The sequence below is a fragment of the Sylvia atricapilla genome, chromosome 4, assembly GCF_009819655.1.
Source record: "Sylvia atricapilla isolate bSylAtr1 chromosome 4, bSylAtr1.pri, whole genome shotgun sequence".
NCBI lineage: Eukaryota > Metazoa > Chordata > Aves > Passeriformes > Sylviidae > Sylvia > Sylvia atricapilla.
In genome coordinates, this window is record NC_089143.1 from 57462116 (window position 1) to 57488589 (window position 26474).

Here is a 26474-nt window from a genome sequence, read left to right on the forward strand (position 1 = left end):
TTTGAACAATTCAAATGTTCAAATTCACACAGGGAAACTATGAGGCAAAGGGATAAACTGGCACTAAATTATTGTATCTCTGATCGTCATATTCCACCCTAAACTGAAACTTTAATAAATAATTCTTAAAGAACTCAAATCTATGCTAGAAAAAACAGCACATGGTAAAAGAAGTTTGCCGATAAATATCTCTCCTAGACTTTATTTAAAGCTCAGAAACTTGGCTGACCTGGTCACCAACAGCAACTTTGCTTTAGGTCTGTTGCTGGTGATGGCATCAGCCAAGTTTCTGAGCTTTATTTATTGATTTCATTCAGGTCATTTATGTTGAAACTTCCAAATGATTGGTGCCAGTTTTTAACATTTTTGTCAAGCTTTGTAGAAGCAGTTACAAACTCCTGGTTTATTCTCACAAATGCTATCAGAATAGGAAGAGTAATTGCCAGTACTGATTACCAGAAAGAGTAGAAACAGAGAACTCTAGACTCGGGACACAACACTGGAAAATATTATTATCTGCTTTGAGAATTTGTAAAATACGTAAATTTAAAGCAGCTGGAGATGTAATGTGTGCTCTCTCATCCTTGGTGCCTGAAAATGGAATTAGCTTTTCCATTAAAAATGGAAAAACCCAACATATTATATTTCAGCCCTGTTTTGAAAGCACAGAATTTAACCTGTGCTGATTTACTCTGCTAGCGCTTTCCTGGTGGGCATTTGCTCAGCAGTTGCACTTAAGTACGAAAGTGCTTATTGTATTCTATCACATTTCTAGTACTTGTATTAAAGAGCTTTGTTTTTTTTTTTTTTCAAATACAGCAGCATCTATTGTCCTTTTAATCAGAGACATTTGCATGGCATAACCCACTTAGGCCTGCAGTTAATACCATAAAGTATTTAATTTTTTCAGTTCTCCAGGGTAAGCAGTTACAGAAGGACAGGGTACACCCTGAACCACTTGCTATGATACTGCAGAATCACCATCTTTCAAGACACTGGGCTGAAGAAAGCAGCAGTAAACATGCAGCATGAAACTGCTCAAAAATGACTGAAAAGCAGTTAATAAAACATTTCTATCTGTCCTCTTTCTGACGCTTGGATTATTGCTAAAGCTTAGAATTCTGAGACTCAGACTTTGCAATCAGTAGCACTATACAGGCTGCATCAGCTCTGTATTTTAACACATCTTCAGTCTTGCCTAGGAAATGCCATCTAGGGCTAAATGCCTCTTCGATTTCTTTAAGATATACATGAAACAGTGCGAGAGTGAAAGAGTGAAATAATTTCCAAAAAGGGTTCCATTTACTTTCATTTACCATTTCATTGAGATCAACATAAAACAGCCAAGCCATATCATGTCACTTTAGTCATTCCAAAGCCTTTTCCCAGAAATGTTGTCACTTGATTGCAAAACAATGCTCAGCTTTGTCAGATCTTTGCCACCTTAATGCAATCATGATAACCTACCAGCAGGACAAAATAAATGTAGAACCAGTACTCTTAATTTGTCGTTACAGAGCTGCCTGGCCATTCACTGCTGTGCTGTCTTAGTTTCAGGTACTTTGGTGACACCAAATCTTCCTGAAAAGCTGCTTCTGGCCAACACAAAGAACCAAGATGATACAGTGGATGGCTTCTTGGTGCACAGTGGAAACCTGATGATAAGAGCAGTATTTTGGTGTCATTTTTAGTGTGGTAATTCCTCTCTTCTGGTGTGCTTGCTCTCATTGCTTCTGAGAAAGTAGTGGAAGTGTTTTAGGATCAAGACTCTACTCAAACAAAGCAGCAAGAATAGAGGTGGTCCAGTTGGTTCAGTAGAGTTGGTTGGCCTAACACCGTCTTCCTTTTCTTCTTTTTGTTATTTCGCTGTTCTCTGCAAGTGCAAAGTTCACTCCTCTCATCAATCACTTCCTCTGGCAACCCAGTAGACCTGCTTGACTCCCAGGACTTGTTCCTGATCTCTGCTAGATTGGATTTGCCACCTCTGCTTCAGAAGAAAGTGCCTGGAAGCTTGTCCTGCCGTTTTACCAGCTGATCTAAGAGATCTCTGTGCAAACCCTCCCTCTCTTACTCTATGATAAAGAGTTTCAAGCAGGAACTCCGAGGGAAACAGTTTAGACTGGACATGTTCTGCACTGTCCCCAGCAAATTATTATAGATTACCTATTTAACATTAATGTTAATATGTGCAAATTTAGATAGAGACTTTTTAAAGAGGTGTTTTGGTATAAGTTATGCAATAAAATCAAAGACTGCTATTAGTCAATTAAGAAAGCAAATCCATTACATTGTTTCTAATTATCTTCTACTTAAACAGATCATGATGACAAAATCAGAGGGGAAGTTTCTACCTAATCAAGTAAATAAATAAATAAATAAACCCTTCCGAAATACAGTATTTTTGTCTAGACAAATATGTCATAAATAGATCAAAACTTTAGACCATATAGACTAACATCCATGTTTGTGTATCCATTTTTCTGTAGTGATTTCAGAAATTATTTCCAAGGGTAGTGAAATTGTTAAATATATTTTCACTTTGTACCTATAGCTTTGTTTTCTTTTTAAGATGAAAAACAGGAGAAATATTTTCAAGTGACTAAATATTTCCTGTGAAACGGCAGAAATTGGAAAAATCTTCCAGAGTTTTCCAAGAGAAGAACTAACTGGGTCAGTATTCATACTTCTCTGCAAACCTGATTTTCTGAAAACCTGTAGAATAATTGCTCTGTGGAAAGGGGACAGCAAAAGGCAGGCTGGACTTGCATAGAAATCATGAAAGAGAAAAATATTGTCAAGATTTTGGTGAGTGTCTGACAGCTATCATTCAAAACCATTAAATGAGCATCCACTTTGAGAAAGCAGGAGGAACATTTCCTATAGGAAGCTTATTCTGAAGCAGCAATATATTTCATTTGCATTGTTGAAACCCCATCCAGGGACTCGCAGCTGAAGGCAGCATTGCAAAGTAAAGCTTGGAGAATTCATCTGCCACACTAGCAGTTCTATACTTGTTAAAGAGTAAACTATCTGAAAGTACAGAAGTTATTAAGGTAGATATGCGTGACAGCCGGAAAGGAAGTCAAAATTTGTGGAGAAATATGTGCTACCAATATCCTCTCTCAAACCAGTGGTCTAGCAGCTGATCATGGAATTTCATTGCACAGAAATTTAAAACCAGTCATCTGGAAAGACGGGGGGGGGGGAAAATTAGGCACTATTTCTTATAGGTAGAAGATAGTAAGAAATTTTTAGGTGATGGACAGTTTCTCTGTCAGCATTTAGACAGAAGAGGTCTTCCAATTTTACATGTTATCAAAAAGTGCATGAAGATATTGCCACAACCCATAAAAAAAAAGGATCTATGAGCAATAAAAAGCTAACTTGTCTTTTAAAAAATCCAAACAAACCAACACCTTTTATTGCTGCATTGAGTAAATATTGTGCAAGTTCTGAGCTGCGATTCACAGAGAGTGATCAGATCCCTACCCAAGGCAAGGGGGCTGTATTACATGACCTTTAAAGGTCCCTTCCAACACAAATCATTCTCTCATTGTATGATAAGCAATGATTTTTGTTTTTTCTATACAGAGATGTTTTAAAAGTTTTCAAATATACTTGCAGCTAAGCTTTTTCTTTTCTAGTTTTGGGTTTTTTTCTTTCTTTTTCAAGTATGAAGATATATTTCCTCAAATCTTCTCAGCCAGCTGTCTGTACATTGCCCAAAGTTGTCTCCATATATCTTATCACTCTGGCCTTGTAGCATATGGCTTTACAACAGTTTCAAAGGCAGCAGAAATAGGTGTTGTGAACAACCTCATGTAATTAATGGAATAGAAAAGGAAGTTCATTTTAAAAAGTCCCCTTGCACAACAAACAACAACAGCAGTAAATGCAGTGATAAAATCACTGCAGTCAGTGTTACTGGACAATTTCTCCTGCTGAATCTGAAAATTATGTTACTATTTCTGCACTGGAAGATCCCAAAATTATTGGATTTGACCTGTCCCTTTTTTTTTTTTTTTTTTTTTTTTTTTTTTTTTTTTTTTTTTTTAAGTTTAGACAAGCCAATTTGTATTTTAAAAGATCCTACAAATCTTGGCATTTTATTATACCTGTACTCTTGTCTCTTAAGTTCTTCCTCTGACCTATGAATTGTCAGCAACTTTCCTTGAGCTTAGTTGTCAGTGCAATAACATCCTAAACCATCTGACTAAATATTCTCCCTACTGCTCCTGTATTTATGAAGCTGGATTCAAGAAAAAGCTAACATGAACAAGAATGATATTGCAATGTAAGTGTTTATGCCCAAAGCTCTAGTTAATACTTCCCTCCCCCTCCTCTTTCCCCCCTATAGGCATGCTGCTGCTAACCAGTATGTTAAACACTAAACTTCACACCTCCTTCTTTTCTTGGCTAGACTCAACTTTACATTTCTTCAGGCATCTGCAATTAGATTTCCAGACGTACACCAAATTGCCATTCTTAATTCATTCTCTGAGTCAGGCAGGATTTGAAAAGCAAGATGGAAAGTCTCCATTCAGTAGGTGTTCTCCCAGAACATTCCTATACCACAAAACCCAGGCCTCTGGAAGATGCTAAGTTGATATCATTCTTTTGAAATTGTACATTTGAGCCTCCCAGCTCAGGTTGGGTGTTGTTTTTTTTTTTTGTTTTTTGTTTTTTTTTTTTTTTTCCTATGCTTCCCCTGGCCAGTAGCAGACAGGTTATTTAAGCAAACACTCCTCCCTCAATCTGTGCCAAGAGCTGTAGGCATGGGATCAGAAGCAGCCTGATGTATTCCAGACAGATTTCATTTTCCTCCTTTGGGCAAGAGTCACAATCAATGCTGGACCTCATTTACTCATTAAAATATTCCAGTAGGGCTACTGTGTTTGTTGCTGGTTATGCATTCTGCCTTCTAGGAAGGATACAATCAAGTGGCAAGAGTCTTAAAAGCAAAAGGGTCACCTTGATCCCAAAGCAGATCAAATCCTAAGCATTAGGAACAGTATCTCAGATGCTCAGGAATTCAACTGAGGGCTCACACTGTACTGTACATCTTGAACTACAGTATTCACAGGAATGACTAACAACTGACTTCTAATAGGAAGGTGGTTTATTGGACACTGTTGTTTCTATCGAAAAGAAGGATATAATTAAACTATGGAGGGTTCTAGGCTGTGCATTTGAACAGAGAGAGACGTTGAGAAGGACAAAATCTTAAAATTCCCAGTTAGTACTTCATATGTTCATGCCCAAGAAACCAAAACCAGGAAAAGACAGAAAAAACCCCTCTGATTTTCAGAGGTTACACAAACATGGACAGCCTTTTTTTATACTTAGAGAATCAAAGAGAAGTTACTAGCTGAAATGGAATAAGAGTGGGTATTGGAACAGAAATTACTATCAAACAGCGTCAGATCTTTGAGGACGCCCTTGTTCTGTGCTCCCAAAAAAAGCAGAGTTCAGAAGAAATGATGCCTCAGTCACAGGGTAACCAAATGCTTTCAAACAATTTCTTTGAACCATTCAGCTGCAAGTTAGAAAGGTCTTGTAGCATCTAGTAAAATCCCTGTTAAAAAGGTTTTGGAGGAGAATGTTTCTGATCCTTTATTCTGCTATTTATATTCCAAGTCAAGAGGAGCAGAAAAAACTTCTTCTCTAGCCTTTGTAGTAGTCACAGTGAATTTTTTACAGAAAACATGTTCATGGTCAATGGTATTTCTACAGGACAGCGTTCATCCAGAAGAGAGAACAGGTGAGGCCTCTTACAAGCTGTGCATATGGAAAAGGTTGAGGTAGGCCTCTCTTTACTTACATTCATTCTTAAATCCGAGATTTAAATCATTTCCATGTCCTCGGTATTTCTCTTGGTATTCAAAGAGGTTCCCCATGAGAGACAGAGATGCAAAGAATTCTACTTTTAGTTTCCTAGTTTGCTATAATGTCTGTGCAGGTGCACTGCATTATTATGTTGCTTTGCATGGTCCTTGCTGTTCTCAGCTGTCACATCATTAATTGGAATTTAGGGTACTTAACACCTTGAAATACCTCCTTTTCATAGTGTCAATTCTCTTAATGAGTCTGTCTGAAAGACTACACACAATCCCTGTCACCTCAGAATTACACACTAAAAACCTCAGTTAAATGTTCTATTAAATAATGCTCCTTCTGGGCACACTCCACATTAAGAAACAGAAAGAGAAGCGACACTGCAATAGATTTCACAAAGATATACTTCGGGGAGGATTTCCCACATGAAATATTTCCTGTCCATCCCCTGGCTGCAGCTGTTTTACATTCCAGTGTTCTGTGGACAGAACTCCAATGAGATAATGTCCAATATTTTGCTGCAAACTGTGACATGTCCTTTGATGTTGTCCCTTAACTGTCAAGCTATGCTTCATGCACATTCTCATTTGTTTTTTTAGAAATAGAAGAAAAAAATCTATCTGAAAAATTATTCTGAAAGCTGGGTAAGAAATGCCAGAAGTTTCCTGGGGCGGATGAAAAAAAAATCTTACAATATACACAAGACAGAGTTAGTGATCCATCTTCACATTTTGATTTTGAAGTTTTAAGCAATAAAACTTATTTATAAAACTAGCATGGTTCAAACTATTCTATTACTTACTATTGAGTTCAGGCAAACTTAACAGATAGGTATATATCAAACTGACATCATATTGTAGGATTTTCTTCCCTGCTTGCTTTTTTTCAATCCCCAATTCACCTTTATTCCTTCCTCTCATTTGTAATCCTGAAAGGTGCTTTTCATTTATTTCTGAGTTGCACTGAGAATTATTTAAACCTCATCTTAGTTTCTATCTGCCTTTAACTTTCACAGCTAATTTTCACTTCAATGTGCCAGAAAGAACATTCTTCTCTCATGATCCCAGGAAAGGCTTCTGCAATCCCATCTGCCACTGAAGGCCTCAGCTGTGCAAGATACCAACAGCACCTACAAGTACACTGAGAAAATGCTGCAGTCACAAAGTTGTAGCTCATTAGCCTCTTGCTAGGCTGATTTTCCCTAAATTTGCTCCTTTGGGCAGATAGTGATCCTAAAGGTCTTTTCCAAGCTAAATTTTTCTGTGACTACTCACAGGGTCTACTGGAGAGACAAATTTTCTTTGTTACTCTAAGTTAAAAAAAACCCACTCTGTTGCAACATGAAAGATCTACTGGGAAGAGGCAGTGTAGTAAGATGAATCTTTCTGTGAAGAAAACATGGAATTATAATTAATATTTAAAAGAAATATTGGATGAAAAACTAGTGACCCAAGAGTCTGTGAAGAAAAATGTATTGAAATGGAAATTGCTACAGAACGAAAAGAAAACACAAAATAAGTAGAAGGAACTAAGCCTGTTTAAGGACAGGTTTGGAAGTGTAGGGGATGTGTTTGGGTTTTAATGCTTTTGTCCTGCTGCAGCTGCACAGGTAAGCACAGAAAAGATATTCACATTGCCAGTCCTGGACAGCTGGCTTAGGGGTAACTCTGACTCATAATTTTCACCCTGTGAGATTCCTACATAGTGCAGGGATACCACTGCAGAGGGATAAGGACACAGATGAATGCTCACCTTGGGTTTTAATAGACAGAATTTATGAGGACAGCTCCCTGTGGAGAAGACTATGGAGCAATATACTTCAGCCTGCCTTCACAAGTTACCAGGAGTGATGCAGCTGTGCCAGCTTCCCAGACAGATAAAGTGAGCCCAGGGAGAGCTAGGGAATAATCGTGTCTGGTGTGTGAGTCAGCCCATTTAGGGCAGGGCCTGCCTTGGTGCCACACAGCCGCATTCCTGAGCCCTCCCTGCCCATCTGTCAAAGGTAACAGGCACCTCCTTTGCACAACAGCCAGAACACTCCTGCCAGAGACACCCCTCCTCCTTCAGCCATTTTCAGCCCTATTTTCAGGCAGATAAAAAGGAAGGCATAACAATTTCATACAAGGACTAAAGGTATCAAACTTATGAGATGCTCTCCTCATTATCCACCCATTCCATTTTACTTTCAGGTAACGAAATTTCAAATTATTCCTATTACCTCAGTAGTCAAAAATAGTTTCTTCTGGTGGTCATCCAAATGATCTTTTTATATGTATATATAAAAAGATGTTGTTATATGTAATTTTAAAAAAGATGTTGTTATATGTAATTTATAAAAAGGAGAGATGTAAGTCCTATTTAAAAAATGAAATTATGGGATTGTTGTCTATCAGCATTAGGTGAATTTCTGGTGACAAAACAGATAGAAGAATGTGCACTGAGATATCCACTGAAACTACTGGTGGATCATACAGAATGGAGTCTTTTTATCTGGTCACTCCTATGTCACTTGGTATTGTCCTGCATCCTTCCCCTTCTTCATCTGATGTTGCAACTTGAGCCAGAAAATACCATGGTTGTGCCGAGGTTCTGCTACTTCAGGGTAAGGAAGCCTCTCCTGAGATTTCCTGCACACCAGCTAGCCCTGCACAGTCCAAAAGTCTATATTTGCAAATAACAGACAAGTTATTTGTGTAGCTTCAATTTTATACAAATAACAAAAGCAGTAACTCATTCTCTTGTGATTTTCAAGAAATTACTTAGGTAAAACCTGATGGGAGAAATTTCAGGTGAAGAGAAAGGATACATCCCACATCTGGGCTTGCATGATGAAAAATTCTTGTTACTCCCCTCAGTTCTGTTGGTGGGAAGGTCTCATGTTCTTGGAAAAAAACCTACCTTAAGTGAAACCAGAGGAGTGCAAAGGACACTTTCCAGTTCTGTGAGTGCAAACAGCAAGGTCCTTTCTGTAACACAAGAAAATGCAAAAACTTATCACAGCTGATAAACACAAGCTACAAACATAGGGCTAAGCTCATAGTTCTCAATCAAAAAGGAAATTAATTAATTGTGTGAAGCTGAGAAGAAGCCAGACGCATGACTTGTAAGACAGAGGGCTGTTTGCATCTTTTGCTAGAAAAGCAAGTATTGTTGTTGTGTATATTTAGAGAAACAGAACTTTTTTGTAAAAAAGGGTCTGAAGCACAAGTCTGACGTGGAGCATCTGAGGGAGCTGGGCTTGTTCACTCTGGAGAAAGGAAGGCTCAGGGGAGACTTTATCACTCTCTATAATTCCCTGAAGGGAGGTTGTGGCCAGGTGGAGGTTGGTCTCCTCTCCCAGCTAGTAAGAAAATAAGTGGAAACAGCTTCAAGTTTCACCAGGGAAGATTTTTTTTTTTTTCACTTAAAAGATGTTCAAGCATTGGAACAGGGAAGGAAAAGGCTGCCCAGGGAAGTGGTTAAATCGCCAGCCCTGTAGGTATTTAAAAGATGTGTTGATGTGGCACCTGGGGACCTGGTGGTGGATTTGCTGGATTAATGGTTGGACTGGATGCTTTAAAGATCTTTTTCAACCTAAATGATTTCACTATTCTATGAAACTCTTGTCCAGATCTAATGGTGACTTATGATCCTTAATGGCAAGATTTAGAGAAGTCAGTAAAGCTGAGCAGAAGCTGCCTGTTACACCTTTGTGGTGTGTAATAAACACACAAATTCTTGTCACAGTAGGACTGCAAGGTCCAGCAAACATTTATTCAGGAATGGTACTGGTTTAGACAGACTGCTTGCGGAGAAGGATGGACTAGGTGACCGCTACCATCTCTTTCAATCTACTTTTCTATGATTTTCTGTAATCTCCTGGAAAGATTCTCTGAAGGGCTTTGAATCTGCATAGGCTAAAAAGATAATTATTTTTAATGAGAACCATGATTTTAGTCTCATGGTGCAACTTCAAGGGTGCTGCATAATGCTAAGCATATTATTCAGGCCCTGTGGAGCTTTCCCAAGATAAAAAATGCTGCAACTATTCCCTACCTAAAATTTGCTCTAAAGAATGGCAATACTGAGTCCCTAATGACGCTGACAGCTTTTTCACCCTTTTCTCCTCTATTCAAACAAACAAAAAATTATGGCTTCCTTCTTTATATGAGTGTTTTAGTGTTTCTTGATATTGTTGATTTTTTACAAGTATCTTCATTGTACCTAGAAACCCACTAATATTTCTATGTATTTGTACAGCTAGGGAGTTTGACCTTTCATAGGGATTTTGCCTTAATTAAAATAATCTGAAAAGTGAAGTTTCATTCTTTTAAAAGTAATTTGATTAGTGCAAACTTTACCAGTGCCTACTTCAAACTAGTATAAATGGTCTGACATTAAATAAGGTTAAAAAGTCCCCAATAAACTACCACTACTGTTATTAAATTTAATTAAGATAGAACAGCAGGCAGTTTAAATAGGAAAATGTTGCACAAAAATGGCAGCACAGAAAAATGATTCTGATGTTGTCATTAAAGCTAATTGGAAGCAAGGGTTTCTAAACGACAGTATAATTAACAGGCTAATGAATACCAGATTAAGATTGTTATTAACAATAAAATTTGCAAACATGCATGGAAAACTAGTTAGGGATATCATACCATTAGAGATATTACAAGGTAAAACTCTGCAAATTATACAGCACTTCATCTGATGATGGTACAGCGCTCCAGCCATACAGCAGAAATTAAACCTTTCGCCCTCTCACCCTCCTCTTCTCCAAATTAAGTTATAATTATCACAGATTAGCTATAAAATGTGTGTTTTGAGAAATTATGCCACGCTAAAACTGTGCATAGAGCTCATGGAAGTAGCAGTGTTTGATAAGGCAACGATCAAAGTCAGAGGAAAGCCAATGGTTACATGCAGCCTATGGCCTGAGGCTAAAAACAAGCCGCTGCTGGGACTCACTGCTGAACAAATACTCCACACGTTGAGGAACAAGGGCTCTGTTAAATAAGGCTAATGTGGTTTTATGCATAAATGAAATTATTTCCACTTTTAATAGGAGCATTTGGGCCTGCTCCTTTTCCATGAACCGCTGCTGAGCAGCAGATGGAGCAGTGCTGGCTCAGATCTAGGGGACTGTCCTTCGTGTGTCAGTTTGTCACCATTTCAGTGCTTGTAGTGAAACCTCAAGGACAGGGCAGGAATTATGAGGGCTCTTGGTGATGAGGACACTATAATAAACAACATAAAATGTGACAAAGTGAACGAATTACAGAAGAGCCTGATGTTGGTTTAAGATTTCTTGTTCTGAAAGATCTTGGCTGTAAGGATCCTCGTATACTTGCTGGCTTGGGATAGTATCACAAAAAGATATTATAGTTGAACAAGTATTAGAATAGCAAGCTCTTTTCACTGGGCATCGTTTAGGTCGCATTCTGTTACTGAAGTATGTGTCACAAATTTTTGCACGTTGAAACCACATTTGCGAGTTTGGGCTTAGGCACGAACTTGCTTGTCCTGAGCCTAATTCTTAACAACTGCTATTATTACTTTTAGTCAGGAACACAGGCTCTAGAAGGCAGCGTTTTGATTTTATAAGCTTTTCAATAATGCAAAGAGCATTGGTAAGAGACTAATTAAGCAGACTTGTGACAGATCTTTGCCTCTGGTTAGTTTCTGCAACATTGTTATTCGTATGCGCGTTTTACAAGGCGTTCATAGCAAGATGGGTTTGTCTTCTGTGAAATTTGTTAACATGAAGGACAGAGTAAAAAGAGCTATCTGACAGACAAATGTAACCTCAAATGGCCTAGCATGTTCAAATAAGTGATTGTAATTTTCCCAGAGGCTGCAAAAGAGCAAACATAAAGGCCTGAAAAGAATACAGAGTATGCCACAGAACAACCAAAATTCCTGCATTTGGGTTATAGAGGCATGTATGCCGAAACAGCAGGAGTTTTTAAGAAGTCTGAGAGGGAAAAAGTGAAGCGCTGAATAAAAACTTAAAAGCAGAATTTAAAAGAAATATTTTACTTAAATAGCAACTACTAGATGAGAAAATATTCTACAAGAGTAAGTGTGTGAGTACAAAAAGAAGGAGGAAAATAAGAAGCACTTTGCTGCAATTGTTTCAGACTGATTTTCGTAGACCTTTTAAACTTTGGTTTATAAGCATTTTTACACATCAGAAAGGATCAAATTTTGTCATGAAAAAGAATTTTGAGTGCTCATATCTGAAGATTCAGGCTTCTAAGCTAGGAAAAAAAGAGTATCATAAACAACAAGCTATTGAATACACACAGGAAACATTACACAATTTCCTTTGCCTCTACAACTAAGAATATCTTGATAAGCACATACTTCATTCTTAACTGGGGCATGCAAACAAAATTAAGTGCATTGAACAAATTAATCTCAAAACTTTTGTAGACAACTGAAGACATCTGGAGAAGACATCATAAGAACAAGCACAATGACATTTTGTAGGAAGAGATGATCTAAATAAACTGAAGATTGATCTCATATCCCTTGACTGAAAAATAAAGGTTCCTTAGAAGTCAAAATTCTTTTCTTCACAGTAACCACTGGGAACCAAAGAAAAATTTTCATCACCTACTCATTTGCCAAGATTGAAGTAATTCACATCCTTGAAATACAACTCTTTATGTAAGCTCCAAGACATACTCAGTTATGTGGACAGAATGAAACTCTGAAAGCATCACTAAAATTGATCATATTGAACCCTGAAAGGTGCTGCATCTTGCAAGATAAGTAATGTAGTATTTCAGCAGTTACCAAAATGACACAGTATCAAAAGATGAAAATCTTTAGCTGACATAGACACTTCTTACCTGTAATCCCTTGGGAGGGAAAGGTATACCTTAACTTTTAGGTTGGTGTTGAAATGGCATCAGCTAAAGTTGCTTTATTCTCAAATGGAGGCAACACAATACAGATGTTAAAACTGTTCCTTTATACATACCAGTCTCTTTGCTCTGCCTGAGTTCTTTTAAATTGTTCTGTGTGGAGAAGCTCTTACATGGGCTAACATGAAAGTTGTTATGCCATAGTTACACTTACGTAACACACTTTCTGGTTGTGGATGGAAATATTATAAAAAAACACATTCATGCTAGTGTGAAATATGGCCTTAGAGAATCTTGAAATTGGCAGCAAAAGCAGAACTCATAACTTGGAGAACTACATTTTATTATTGAGTCTTGAGGCTTCTCAAAACCAGCAAGGAAAAAACCACTACTTGTTTCCTGAGACTACAAAAAAATACTTCCTACCTTCACCCCTGAGTAAAGCACCAGCACAATCACGCTATTGATAGAAACAAGATACGGTTTTATTTGAAGTAATCAATCCTGTTTCTGTTATGCTGCTGATTGTTTTCATTGTCTGTGAGAGAGTGCCTTCTGTATGGTCCAGAAAATACATTTGCACACTGTTTTTAGCTGCAGCAGTTGCTGAAGTCCAGCTGGCTTTCTGGCAGGCAAGGCACTTCTTAGCAAATTTCTGCCTACATGGGGTTATAAGCATATTATCCCATATCCACAGGCACAGAGTGGTGCTGGTTTTCAAATCACCATCGATGGCAGTGTTTGTCTTGGGAATGGACACAGAATTATGTCAAGAGATTGAGCTCTTCCAAATGGTCACTGGGTGGGAATTGACCTGTGCAACTTCTGTTTCCACACCTCTTGACTGTGTAAAGCCCCTGGCTTTTAAGCATGGTGGGAAGGGACAAGGGGAGACGGAGAAGGGACTTTGTCAGTGCTCTGCAGCCAAAAACTTTTCCCTGGTATGAGTCAGCAGATGGACAGACACAGTAGTGAGTTCTGTCTGCTGGACCCACCAGCAGCGACTGTTTATACTTTTTTCGCACTGTTGACTGGCTTGAAAAATCAGTAATAAAAAAGTAGAGTTCACAATTCTTTTCCTTATTTTTCTTTACTTTTCTTTATTTTCCCTTACTTTTCTTTACTTTTCTTTATTTTTCCTTATTTTTCTTTACACCTTAGCTGCTGAACAATATCCCATAAATTACATCTAATGATGAAAAGTTCTCCACACAAACCTTCGGGCTTTAAAGGATGGAAATTAAAAAAGCTTCAATTCTCCATTTATTCTCCATAGACTAAATCTCCATTTACTGCAGGAAAAAAATCCTCAGTACATGGATGTAAGCTGAGCAAGCAGTGAATTCTCCAACTATGTACTTTTTTTGTTTAGTATTCGTTAATATTCCCCATTTGACAATGGTTTATTTACAGGTATGCAAAAGAAAACTAAATTGTAAGATTTATTTAGTCAAGAAGAGGAAGCTTATAAAGGTCAGCTCATGTAAAGGGGAGATATTACCACATAATTTCACATACTGCTCACTATGAATATCATACAGTAAATAAATAGTAATTTCTAGCTTTTATACAGTACTTTTCAGTTACATGTAAAACCAAGCTAACACTTGAATTTGCAGTGCTAACTTTAAGTGCATAAAAGAAAGTAATCTTAACAAAGCTAAGATTTACTCACAAACTGCAGAACAATTGATTTATGTTGCAGACCTTCCATGGCCATTATAAACTAATTTATCATTGCAAAGCTTAAGAAACAAGTTTCTCTACCTACTTATCTTCTAAGGAGGGTGGGAGGAAAAAAAAAAAAAAAAAAAAAAGATGAGAAAAATAAACAGCTATCTAAATAGCTAAAAATCGTAACCAGCATCCTGTCTAAAAATATATATTTTTATGTCTCCACTGGGCTAAGAATAGTTAAGATAATTTTACTGAACTGGAACTTGTCTAAAATCTGACAAAATTTAGTGGGTTATCCTGAAACATTAAATCACCAAGCTCCTCAACATTTACCCTTTTTTCAACTTGGAAATATTATTTTTCTACTTCTTTTCAACATATCCTTTTGACCTCTCTTCCTTTTTGCAATAATGCTCATATTTTTACTAGAATGGTCTATTATTTCATGCTCTATAAAGGCTCTATAAAACCTTTATAAATTAAGTAGGTTGTCACTTTTGGAACACAAATATTTTTAAAGCTTTAAGATATCATGTGCATATCTGGTAACTCCCCTTATTAACTTACCTTATGGAATTGTCTATTCTTTAAAGGCAGCACTTTATTCTGTCCTTGTGATTCCTAGATGTGAAGATCTTCCATAAATCCTCCTCAAAGCCTGTGTTAATATTTTCACCCAAGGAATCATGATCTTTAATCTTTACATTCACACTTTAAAAGTACCTTCATCTTTCTACAAGACAGCAATGCAGAAGTAAACTTATTCCAAATGAAAAACTACCTTAGAAAATTCACCCTTCCCTATAAACATCTAATCCATGCATTCTAAAAAGAATCCTTTTGTTTATTTGTTGTAAAAATACGAGCTATTATAAAAACAGAGAAAGGAGTCATATAATATTTTGTTTCAAGTAGAAAAGTAGTTTGCCTCAAAGTGAAAATGTCTAAATGCTCCATAACGGTAAATAATTATCATGGAGCAGCAAATAACAACAAGGCAACACCAATATATACCAGCTGATTTGTCCTTACTTGACATATGGTTAAAATCTGCTTTTATCCCCAAAGATCAGCAATTTTCTGGAAAACATGGTAATTTTCTCTAGGAAATATATCTGGGAAAAAATAATCTGGGAAACATGGTGAAAGGTAGCATCAAATAAAGCAATTTTTTTCCCCACCACTTATCAAATGTTTTGTGGGATACTTTCCACTGCAAACACCTAGGTCACAGATTGAAAAGCACATTAAAAGATATTATAAAGCTCTAACTCACGTGAAAAAGCTTAGATGCTACAAGAATAAACATTTAAAAATCATTTTTCTGATGCAGCTGGTAAGTGAGCTAACCAGTGAAATCACTCCACTGGACCTGCTGTCTAACTGTTTTTTCAGGTCCTCTCTTTGGGGCATGTTTATAAGTGAAGTATACATTTCAGTGTCAGACAACAGTTTTTAATTTGCCCCTGTTTAAAATATTTCTAGATGTATAGTCTACAAACCAGTGACAACAGACCATAGGAGTGAGTGACTGAAGATATGAGGATAAATGAAACATAGGTGCTTATTTGCAGGGGTTTCTAGGATTAGATTAGTCAGTCTGTTTAGCAATGTTCCTACACGATGTTAAAATTCCAATTCCAGAAATGTCCAAATATTTGCATAGAAAGGTTCTGAAAGTACAGCACAGATACACCTAGGGTAGAAATCATGAACCACACATATATTCAGTTAGGGCCAAAATTCGTATGATGAAAGAGTTGTACTTTCCATGCTTCTGGAAGTATTGTACAAGGGACATACTGCATTTACCATGAGATGCAAAGAGGCATTACCCAAAATTTTAGATTCATGACTGTTTTAAACAAAATCTCACTTAATTAATTAATTAATTAATTAAAATGAATTTAATTAAATTAAAATTTAATTAATTTAATTACTTAATTAATTACTTAATTAATTTAATTTTAAACAGATCTCACTTATCAAGACAGATAGCTGAAAATCACTTGGATCCTCAGTGATACAATTAAAAAGTTTAACTTTGTTTAAGACTGGGGAAAAGATCATGTCACCAAAAATAAGAAGTAAATTCTCTTCAGCAGGAGAAGCATAGAAGACAACTAGTGAACAAATAGCACTGTGAACGAAGGGGGACTCCTGTTTAAGATCTGATGTGAGTGACTGTGACAGCTTGCAGAGCTTTTTGCTGCCTGAGAGAGACAAGCTGTCTGAGGCACCTCTGGAGGACACAAGGGGATCACTGGGGAAAGGTCCCTGTGCCCTGGCTTTGCTGTCACACTCCCTGTTTGCTTCTGGCCAGTGGATGGCAGGCAGGCTGCATCCCGGGATAATGGGCTTCTGGTTTGACTCACTGGGGGCTTCCTGTTGCCTTCCCTTCCCCAAGATCTGACTGATATGTTGAGGTCCAAGCTGATAAAAAGCAGGCTCAGAATGACTGCCCTTGAGATATGGGGGCAGAAAGAGTGAGTGCACCAGTCTGGATAAGTAATCTCCCATGCCTAAAAACCTATCCCGAGAAGCACTTGGAGAAAATGGAAATTGGAGAAGGAATAAGCCCACACATTCATTATGGACAAATTAGACAAATTATTCCTTTTGTGACAGGATAAAAAGTTGAAATTATACAGGAGAAGCAGTAGCTGTCACATCATCCTGACTTCAGTAAGATTTTTGACATCCTGTCCTGTAAAATTAATAAAAGAAAGCAAGAAATCTGTCAGCATGAAGGGGCACAACCTGTTGGAGAGGTGGACTCAGGAGTGCTAAGTATGGTTTAGGCACATGTGTTTATACTTTAGGGCAGAAGGATGGACTAGACATTGTCAAAAATCCTTTACAACTCAGTTTTTGATCTATTTTAACAAAAGTAATTCCCAAGTTGTACTATATGCTCAACTTGAGAACACTACATAAACACTAGAACATATGAACAACAAGAAATCACAATGATGACCAGAAAAACAGCTTAAGTGGAGAAGTAGTTATTTTTAAATCATCAGATAAAAGATACTAATATTTCTAGTACTTTTAAAACCTCAAGTTACATTACCCACCCCTCAGGAATCACACAGTGGCCATTTATGTTCCTGAAGCAGCCTTGAGAAGTTTGCCACTTTCATATATTTGCCCTGCTCCTGAGAAATGCACACATTAACCCAAACTCCTCATTTTAAGCTCAACTTCCTACTTCAGACAGAGCACAGAGGATTTGATTTAAAGTTGCTGAATATAGCTTTTGCTAATCGGAGCGTCTGACAATGAAAAAGGCCTCCAAGCCCTTGAAGTTTAGGATAATATGAACTCGCACCATCATCAGTTTCAATTCACTTTTTCATACATTCAGTGCAAAGACTTAGTCCTTTCCCCTTGCCAAAGATGAAATGGATCTCTTGCTCCTCTGGAATGCAGAAGACTGTGTTTATCAGATTTTTAGGTCTAAGCTTCTATTGATAGGTGTGTGAGAGTAGGTTAGAACTGATTTCATGCAGTCACCCAGAAATGAAACAAGTGAAGTATGCAATTTTATGGACCAACACCATGTAATGTAAATCTTGGAAATCACAGTGTCTCTACCAGTATAAATACATGGAAGAGTTTGCTAGAAAGTTATATCAGCAGGAATTCAATTCTATGCCTCCCTTAAGCCACACAACATTGATTTTTAAAGATAGAAAACTAGCTACAATGGGAGCTGCACAAAAATAGATGCTCTCAGGTAAACATTAGGAGTCACTTCAGGAGGAATCCTGTGGTTAGAAAAATCAAATTACAAGATGTTGCCTGTAAATGTAGGTATCTGGGAAGTGACATGAAATATCATAGTCTTTCATATCTGAGATTTTGGACAGATTTTATTATTATTTATTTCTCAGGGGACAGCACATCCACTGTTCTTCTGGAGCATGCCTAGACTTGCAAGTCTTGCCACGTCTTGCAAGCTCACTATTTACTGTCTTCATTACACAGGATTTATAGACTAGCATTACTATGTGTAGTTGCATTTTCACAAATGGAAATCTTTTAGAGACAATGCATTTTCCTGAGTTTAAACTTGATTTAATTCTTTGATTTGCTTTCCTTCCTAAGGGCCACCTATCAGCAGTTGAATCTCTATCTCTCTGCTACACTCTAGCTCTTTCAAAGTGCTAAAGTCTCAACATTTTTCCCAGTGAAAAAACATCTTTGCCTCTATTGATTAAAATTTATTATATACAGTTTTTATTGATATTTGAAATATTTCTGAGTGTTACTCTTTGGTTATATTTGACTAAGTACTGAACAAGAACACAAGACAAAACAAAGGCAAAGCAACTGTGGATGCTTTGAGTCTCAACTCTTCAGTAATGCTTTTTACAAAAACCTGCTTTATTTTCTCCTACATTTTCAATTCTGCAGTGAGTATAATAATCTGTTGAGCACCTTTCATCTATTATTTTAATACATACTTTGATCCAACCATAGTGGAAAAAAGTTTTGGCTTATTGCGTTTCCCTAGTTTGGCCAATGTCGCAGCAGCAATTTAAAGGGCTGCTGCTTTACATTCTGTGCTAGGACACAATCCAGAAGTTTGCCTTTGTTTTTTTCCTAATTGGAACAATCTGGAGCATATTTCAAAGCCCACTGAAGAGTAACAAGAATATTAAGTCATATATGAGGGATAACTAGACACACCAGTATTAGGAAATGCTGTAATCACCCAGCCCCATTTTGGACATTCATACAGACAGTTCATGGAAGCTCCTCGCTGGACAGGTAGAGTTCAGTGGCCTGATAATGGAAATCCTGTCCATAAACACATTGCCTCTTTTTGGGATAGATTAAGTACACACAGATAAATCATTAGGGAAACAGAGAGGACTGGAAATGCGCTGCACATTTCTCCTACCCCTTGCTACTGCATGATTTTCCACAATGAATTTTAGTCCCCTCGGCCAGACAGTCAGAAGGCAGAGGATGGGAGGGATCAGAGTGAGCAGGGGAGGTTATTAATGAGGAATCTCTGTTCCTATGCATGTCGAACATTGCCTTCACTGGGACCACAAGGGACACAGAAAAGGCACAGCATCCTGAGGAAGGTGCTGTTCCTGAAAAACAGGTGCTCTGGAGAGAGGTGAGAAGCAACAGATGGGAAAATCATTGGTCTGGGGACAATAAACTATTGTAAAACCCATGTGTGAAATGAAAAATCACCAACTATTGATGGTAAATTATGACGGTATACAGCCGGACTGCGAGCCGCACGGAGAGGAGGAGGGGATTGGCTGCAGAGAGCAGACGCCAGCCAATCCCTGATGACAACGTAAACAGGCAGCTATTGGCCAGTGAGGTGGGTGGTAACCACTGACAGCCAATCAGGTTTGGGCACAAAGTCTTTTGAACAGCCCGTATAAGAGCAGGGCACGCCACTGGAGCTTTCTCTGCTGCATGAAATCTGATGGCGTGTCATCTCTCCATCTCTCCCCACGGCCACAGTGAATTCCAAACCACCACCTTTTCATCAGCTAGTCAAAGTTTTGCCCAGAGCATTCAGTCTTTCTGTACGTAGTGTGCCTTATATTAGGATTACCTACAGAAAGCACAGTGATTTTTCTCACGTAAAGGAGTGATACTGTGGGGTGATGTAGGAGTTCAATATTCCACAAGTGTCAGAATATATTTTCATATATTCTTTTTATATACCCTGGAAGTTTGAAAGCAATGTGACAAAACTAAAGACAACTTTGAATTTGGTATGACTCATAATTTAAACTAGTTGGAGAAACCCCTTCCCTTCCTTTTGGCTAAATACACTGCATTGAGCAGAGTCTCTTAAATGTTTAGGGTTTAGAATACATTCTGCCCATGTGGTAGCTAAATACCTTTAGCTGTTATTTCTGTTTATACAAAAATCAGTTTTCAAGAAGTGTTTTATACTTTTGTCACAATAGCTCTGATCATTAAAAAGAGATGTATTAGGGCATAAAGAAACCATAAAACAGTAATATAAGACAAGAAATTTGATACAAATGTCATGGTTATCTTACTTTAGTATTAAAGAAGAAAAAAGGGAGATGATCTTGATGGAATGCACATTACTCAGTTACATTCCTCTTTCATCTCTGTAGTGTATTAATCTCTCTCATGTTATTCTTTCTAGTAGGACTTATTTGCATCCACACATGGGTCAAAATCAAATTTTCCTGTGTTCCTTAAAGCTTCAACTACCAATGGTGAATGAGCCACAAAGCAGGCTGCTAAACTCAGAGATGGTGTCTGCATGGACTGAGATCGAGAGGTTTTTGGAAAATGTTTTAACAAATTGTTAGCTGAGAGGAAAAGAATCCACCCTCCCTCTCCCAAGAGACTCAGTTTCATTACTATAATGTAAAATTTTGACTCTTCCACTCACCATTCTGGAATTTCTGTTGAGAAACACTAAAAAAATGTTTGTCTGGAAAAAAGATAAATTGACTGACACATGTTTTGGATACTCTGCTTCATACTGTATAAAGATGCTGCTTTCAGGGGAGGATTCTGAGCTACAGATCCTGGTTGGAGGCAGCCAAGGGCATTTAAATGCTCAAAAGGCTCTTGCCAGCCCTGCTACTTGGCTAATTTAGGCATTGCTCTGTTTAGCATGAGCATCCCAACAGGGAAATGTGCCTGCTTCCCCAAGGCACTGCTCTGGGCTCCAGCTACCCAGTGCAGAAGGTGTCCAGGCATCTGAGGTCAGGTAGAACAGCACCTAATTCCAAAGAAACACTTGAGTTCTGTTCCTGTGAGAACTATCTTGGAAAGTAAGGATTAGAGTCATCAACGATTCTGTGGATTTGGCATGTAGTTCCCTGCATCAGAGAGTGTGAACTGCAAGAGTTTTGGGATCTGGCTGCTCCAGCCAAGTCTGACTAACACAAAGAGAAATAAAGGGATTTAGTAAATCCCTGTAGTAAAGGGATTCCTTTTGGGATGTTAGCCAGCCTTTTTTGTTAATATAGTTATTTTATATGTAGAATTTTCCTGTCATGCAATTTGAAGAGCAACTTTCTTAGGAAGAATTGTAGGCTGAAATACTGCAAATATTTTGTCTAATAAGAGTAGTATGTGTTCACCTGGCACTTAAGATTTTATGCTCCTAACACAACTCAAACTAAGAGCTGAACATTTCTCTGTGTTAACTTTTAACAGACTCAGAAACATGTTTCTACACATTTTATGCATTAAATGCCTTTACCTTTGTTTTGCTTTTGCTGATTTAGCAATTGATCTGGTTTTGCTTGGAAACACTGTCTCTTTAAATAGGAATAGCTCATTCTTAGTGACAATTGTTGATACATTATAACACGCCAGAAATATTGTGCATGCTTCTGAAAGGCATAATAATAATGTCTCTCCAGATGTGCCCAGAAATTAAATAGCAGTTTTGCAATGCCAGTTTTTAATAAGCAATCTGAAGAGTCTATCATTTAGGAAACATTACAATTTACTAAGAAAAAAAGAGAGACAGATTATAGCTCTATACGAGCCATGAAGCAGAAGTTGCCTAGATTTTCAGAGGGTACACATTCCCACCTAGTAACATGTTTAGTAAATTGCATGTTCTATTACAGGAGTAACTATTCCATAGAATTATTTCAGTCCTGAATGTTGGTATGTGTGGTTACAGCACTGATGCAGAGCAGATATCAAATTCAGTTATGTGTACAACCATGACAATTTCTAGAATTGCACCTTCCAACCTTATCTGAAAGATGGACTGATGTGAGTCCCTCATCACATCACATAGAAGCTCCCCTCTGTCATGTCCTTCTCAGCAGTAAGGCACTCTGCTGCTGGCCCCCATCACTAGAATCAAGGCTCACCTTTGCTGAACCATCATGGAGTAGTGGTGAATGCTGCTGGATGACTGAGATGTGTCTTCTCAGAGGCAGAAGGCTGTTTCCCCTGGAACTACCTCCTCTGGCTGCCACACTGGCAATGGCGGAGGGAGCCAAAGATGTTCATCCTTATCAGCTTTTTATATCCACCCTGTCACCTAGAGGAAGAAAACAACAGTTTCTTCATTTTCTTATGCAGAAATTCATAGCGTTGATTATTAATGGTGTAGTAATAGTTCAGCTCTGCAGCAAAAATACAATGACAGCAGGAACATTATAACAAATGGGAAAAAAAAAAAGGACTTTGGAAGATATACATTTTTAAATTGCAATTATTGTCCTCTGTGTGTTCCTGTTTATTTGGGTTCAGGCTTGCTAAAAGTTTTGCAACCCATTTAAAGAAAATTAAAATCACAGGGCTCTTATCAGAGCTGATAACTTACCAGTGAAGGTCTCCATAAAAACTTTTTATTAAAATGACTGATACTAAGACAGTAATTGAGAAGAGTGTAGTGCACTCCCTTCTTCAAGCATTCAGAAATTTAGCAAACGAATTTGGATTTGGACTGAGTCATCTGGGGCCATCCTACAGGGGTCTGTGTTTGCTAGAACTACTGGTTTTTGTATCCCCGCCTGATCACAGACTGATCTGGAAAAGCCTCCTTCCCCCTCATTTCTTCACTTCCTCCCCTGGTGTTCAGCTACAGAACTAACATCAATTTCAAAGGAATTCCATGAGAATACGGGTAGATTTTAGGAGCAGAGAAATCAGAACCTTGTTGTTGAGTGTCACACAGCTGCACAAAACTTCTAGGTAGTGTTGCTTCAAATCAGGATGGTCATGTTTAAGTTCTCAGTTTTCCTGCTTTATTTCCAAAATGACAGTCATGCATGTGTTTTCACTTTACTGTTTGCATTCATATTCTTTGTCACTGCACTTAAAAGACTAAGTTAAAGTTTAGTTGCTCCTTAGTAAGAATAATTGCCAGTATCTTGCCTAACAGCCTGTGTCCACTATAAATGAGATGCACATAAATTAGAAAAGCTTATTTTGCTTATAAGAGAATCTGAGAATAATTTCTGCTGTAAATAAACACCTTGATATGGCTAGTAGCAAGTAAATGATCGTAAAATGTCTCCTGTGTAATTAGGGATCACATTTTTGTGCAATTATGAAAATGAATGAGAGTTAAATTTTGAGGGAGTGCTGGTGGTATTGCCACCCTACACATATAACAGATACTGGCACTTGCATTACTTTTATAAACAACTAATGTAATTTCTAGGAATAGTTTTTTATATTAAACTAGAAATATATTTTAAACTTCAGAAAGGTCAGCAAAACACAGTGCTTAAAAAAAGAACAAACCCAGAGAGATAGTTAAAAAATCCAATCTATATGCAATGATTCCATTTTGCTGTATTCAAAGAAAATTTTTGGAAAGTTATTAAAATAAAGAGCAAGTTATTCTTTCCCTATTCTCACAAAATTACTTAATACCTCAAACTTTGTGTGCTTTTTTGGACTGTTTTCTTATAAATTTCTCCTAGTTTAGAAAATTCTGTCAAATTTAGAATAGCAGAAGTATTACATCATAGAGAAAAACAAATAGAAAACACTCCATTTTCTTTCAGATTTAAACAGTGGCAAATGTGAGACACCCTGGGGTCCAAGTCCAAGTATATATCTGTACACACTTGTACACTTGATGCCATTTACTTTCACTCTTTGAGCTGGAGTGAGCTGATTAAACAGACATTTATGACCACTCTTATCTGAAAATATGTGCTCTTTTAATAAGACAATTAATAAATGCATATGTTCCTTTGGTTTAAATATTTATCCAAGGTGATGTTTTTCCTGCAATGCCAGTACTTCTTTTCATAATCTGTCACTAGCCATGGAAAATCTGTATTTTCAAATAATTTTAAAATCCTGCCCAGGTTTCTAACAGCTGCCAGGTGAAGCAGATTTCACCTGTCATGTCTGTACACCTGCTTAAAAAGTGACATTCACAGTCTGTGCTGAAGCAAAGTACAGGGAGCACAAGTAGCTGCTTTTCTGGAGGCACAGATAAGATATCATGTGAGAGAGCCAAGAGTCCCTGACAAGGACAAAATTGTGAGTTCTGCTTTTTTTTTTTTTTTTTTTTTTTTTTTTTTTTGTTCTTTGCAATGGCAGTGACTGCGAATCTGATCCCAGGCAGGAGGTAATCAATGTGGTGGCATTTTCATTCTGGTGCCTTCTCTGCAGAGCGGATGCTGGACCCAAATGTTGGACCACAGGACTCCAGGGTGATGAGAAATAGCAGCGAGCTGTCCTACACAATGAATTAGTCATGCAGCCACCTGTAACTACTCTCTGGACACATTCAGTCCCAGGCCCTGTTTCTCTCACTTGTGCAACAGCTGTTGAAGATACAGAAGTCTTATTGATAGTTCATGAATAGATTTTTGTTTTATAAGTAGTGTTCCTGAAAAAAAACAACATTATTTCACTGAGAAACATGAAGGAAATGCCCAGCTCCAGAAACACATCTCTTCTTCAGTAAGGAGTCAGAGTAATTTCTAAAACCCTGTCATTTACCTGCAGAATATTTTTACCACATCTCTGTGTGACGTGCACAGAATAACAACCAGCACTCAGAACAGCACAGCTGACGATATAAAGAGATCAAGTACTGTTTTTTCATTGTTGCCTCTCAATTGCATGAACCTTACATAAGTGATGGTTCCTGGAAACCTGACAGTACTCTTAGGGAGCTGCTAAGCCTCATCTTCAACACATTCAAGTTTATCTCAAGAAACAAAAGTGGTTTTTATGATGAGGATTTCAGAATTACAGCTGCCATTGCCAATGATTATTATAGATACTAAACCCTCACTTTTCTTAACAGCTAAAAATCCACAACTTCGGATTTCAATGCTATTTGCAGATTATTCTTTTCAGCTCCTTCAGACTCTTTATAAGGATCTCTTTGTGCTGGTCTATGCCACTTCTCTGCCCTGTTGTTCCACAGCAAGCCAGATGGAGAAGACTTTTGGAGAAACTCTTTTCTGCCGTCATAACCTTCTTCCATGGTTTCTTGGTGCAAAAAAAACCACTGTTCGGGTTGCAAAAGAAGAGGAGGAGTCACGGCGCAGAGTTAGAGCGTCTGCTTTCAAGCGTGGCAACTCTGCTGAACCCTGCCCGGAGGTTAAGCTACAGGGTGCAGTAACGAGGGCACAAACCAGGAGCCTTCTTCCCCTTAGGGAATGCTAAACAGGAATGTCCAGGAAGGTCCATGCGTCAGAATGCAATCAGTCAGCTGCCTTTCATTTGGCAGTAACGTGCCTGCCTTATAAACTGTAGACAAATGCACTTCTCCACAGGCTTTTTTTGCTTAGGTTTTGTTTTCCCAAGCGTTAAAGTTGCTCGGAAGTGGCAGTGGGAAATCCCTACGGTCTGCTCTTTGTCCCGAGAGTAATTTCCACCTTACTAGGTACAAATTTATTTATAGAACAACTGAAAGTAAAACAGAATGGAGGAGGGGGTGGAGCATTTGTTGCTGTCACTTGTGCAAACCTTATCCTAACTTCTGTGTTATGTCGACTTGCTGCTCAGCACTCCGAGACTCGTGAGTATTTCACAACTTTTGACATCCTCTTGTTTTTCTTTTTTTTTCTTCCCCGTATTAAAAATATGAGGGAACTTAGAGCTTAGCTTCAAATTATTAAATACTTTTAAAAACTGTCTGATAAGATTTCATACAAAAAACATAGTTTAAGTACTGTATTTGGCCTTGCACTTGGCACCTGTTTCTCTCTTTCTGCTGTGTTAGAGAAATCAGCAAATAGAGTAAACTGGTGCTAGCCTGAAAATTTGTAATTGTTTCCTAAGAAATTCACTCAGCAAAAAATGAGGAGAAAAAGCTACCACTCAGAGCCTGGTTAACATAGCAAGGACAGAGGCAAAAGAACTGGGAGAAAAGTTATTTACTTCTTAGTGTATACAGTTGAAAGAGTATTAAACGCAGGCAGAGAACAGAAAATCTGTAGTCAGTGAAATCCTACCGAAAACAGTGACGGAGTTTCTGTAGATTATAGTAGTAGTGTAACAGGGAGGTTACAGTGTAATGGGGAGGGTTTAATCAGTAGTTAACAGGGAGGTTACAGTGTAATAGGGAGGTTTTAATCAGTAGTAAACAAGAGTAAACATATGCACTGATGAGTCTTGTTAAAAATAATGCTT

The 26474-nt window shown here is 37.8% G+C and overlaps 1 protein-coding gene and 1 long non-coding RNA gene across 4 annotated transcripts in view; one reads left to right on the top strand and one right to left on the bottom strand.

The window, feature by feature from the left end:
• Window positions 1–26474, bottom strand: part of LOC136360613 (uncharacterized) — a 36933-nt gene that overhangs the window by 3903 nt on the left and 6556 nt on the right. The window contains exon 3 of the long non-coding RNA XR_010743478.1: window positions 22229–22401. This is a non-coding gene — a long non-coding RNA (uncharacterized lncRNA). The remainder of the gene's footprint in view (window positions 1–22228; window positions 22402–26474) is intronic.
• The window catches only part of IL15 (interleukin 15), a 28383-nt gene continuing 27526 nt past the window's right edge, over window positions 25618–26474 (top strand). For 2 of the 3 annotated variants that reach the window (XM_066317999.1, XM_066317997.1), the window contains exon 1: window positions 25724–25860. The gene's annotated coding sequence lies outside the window, so the exon portion shown is untranslated. Of the gene's footprint in view, window positions 25861–26474 lie in introns of all 3 variants that reach the window. The other variant, XM_066317998.1, reaches the window with a different exon arrangement.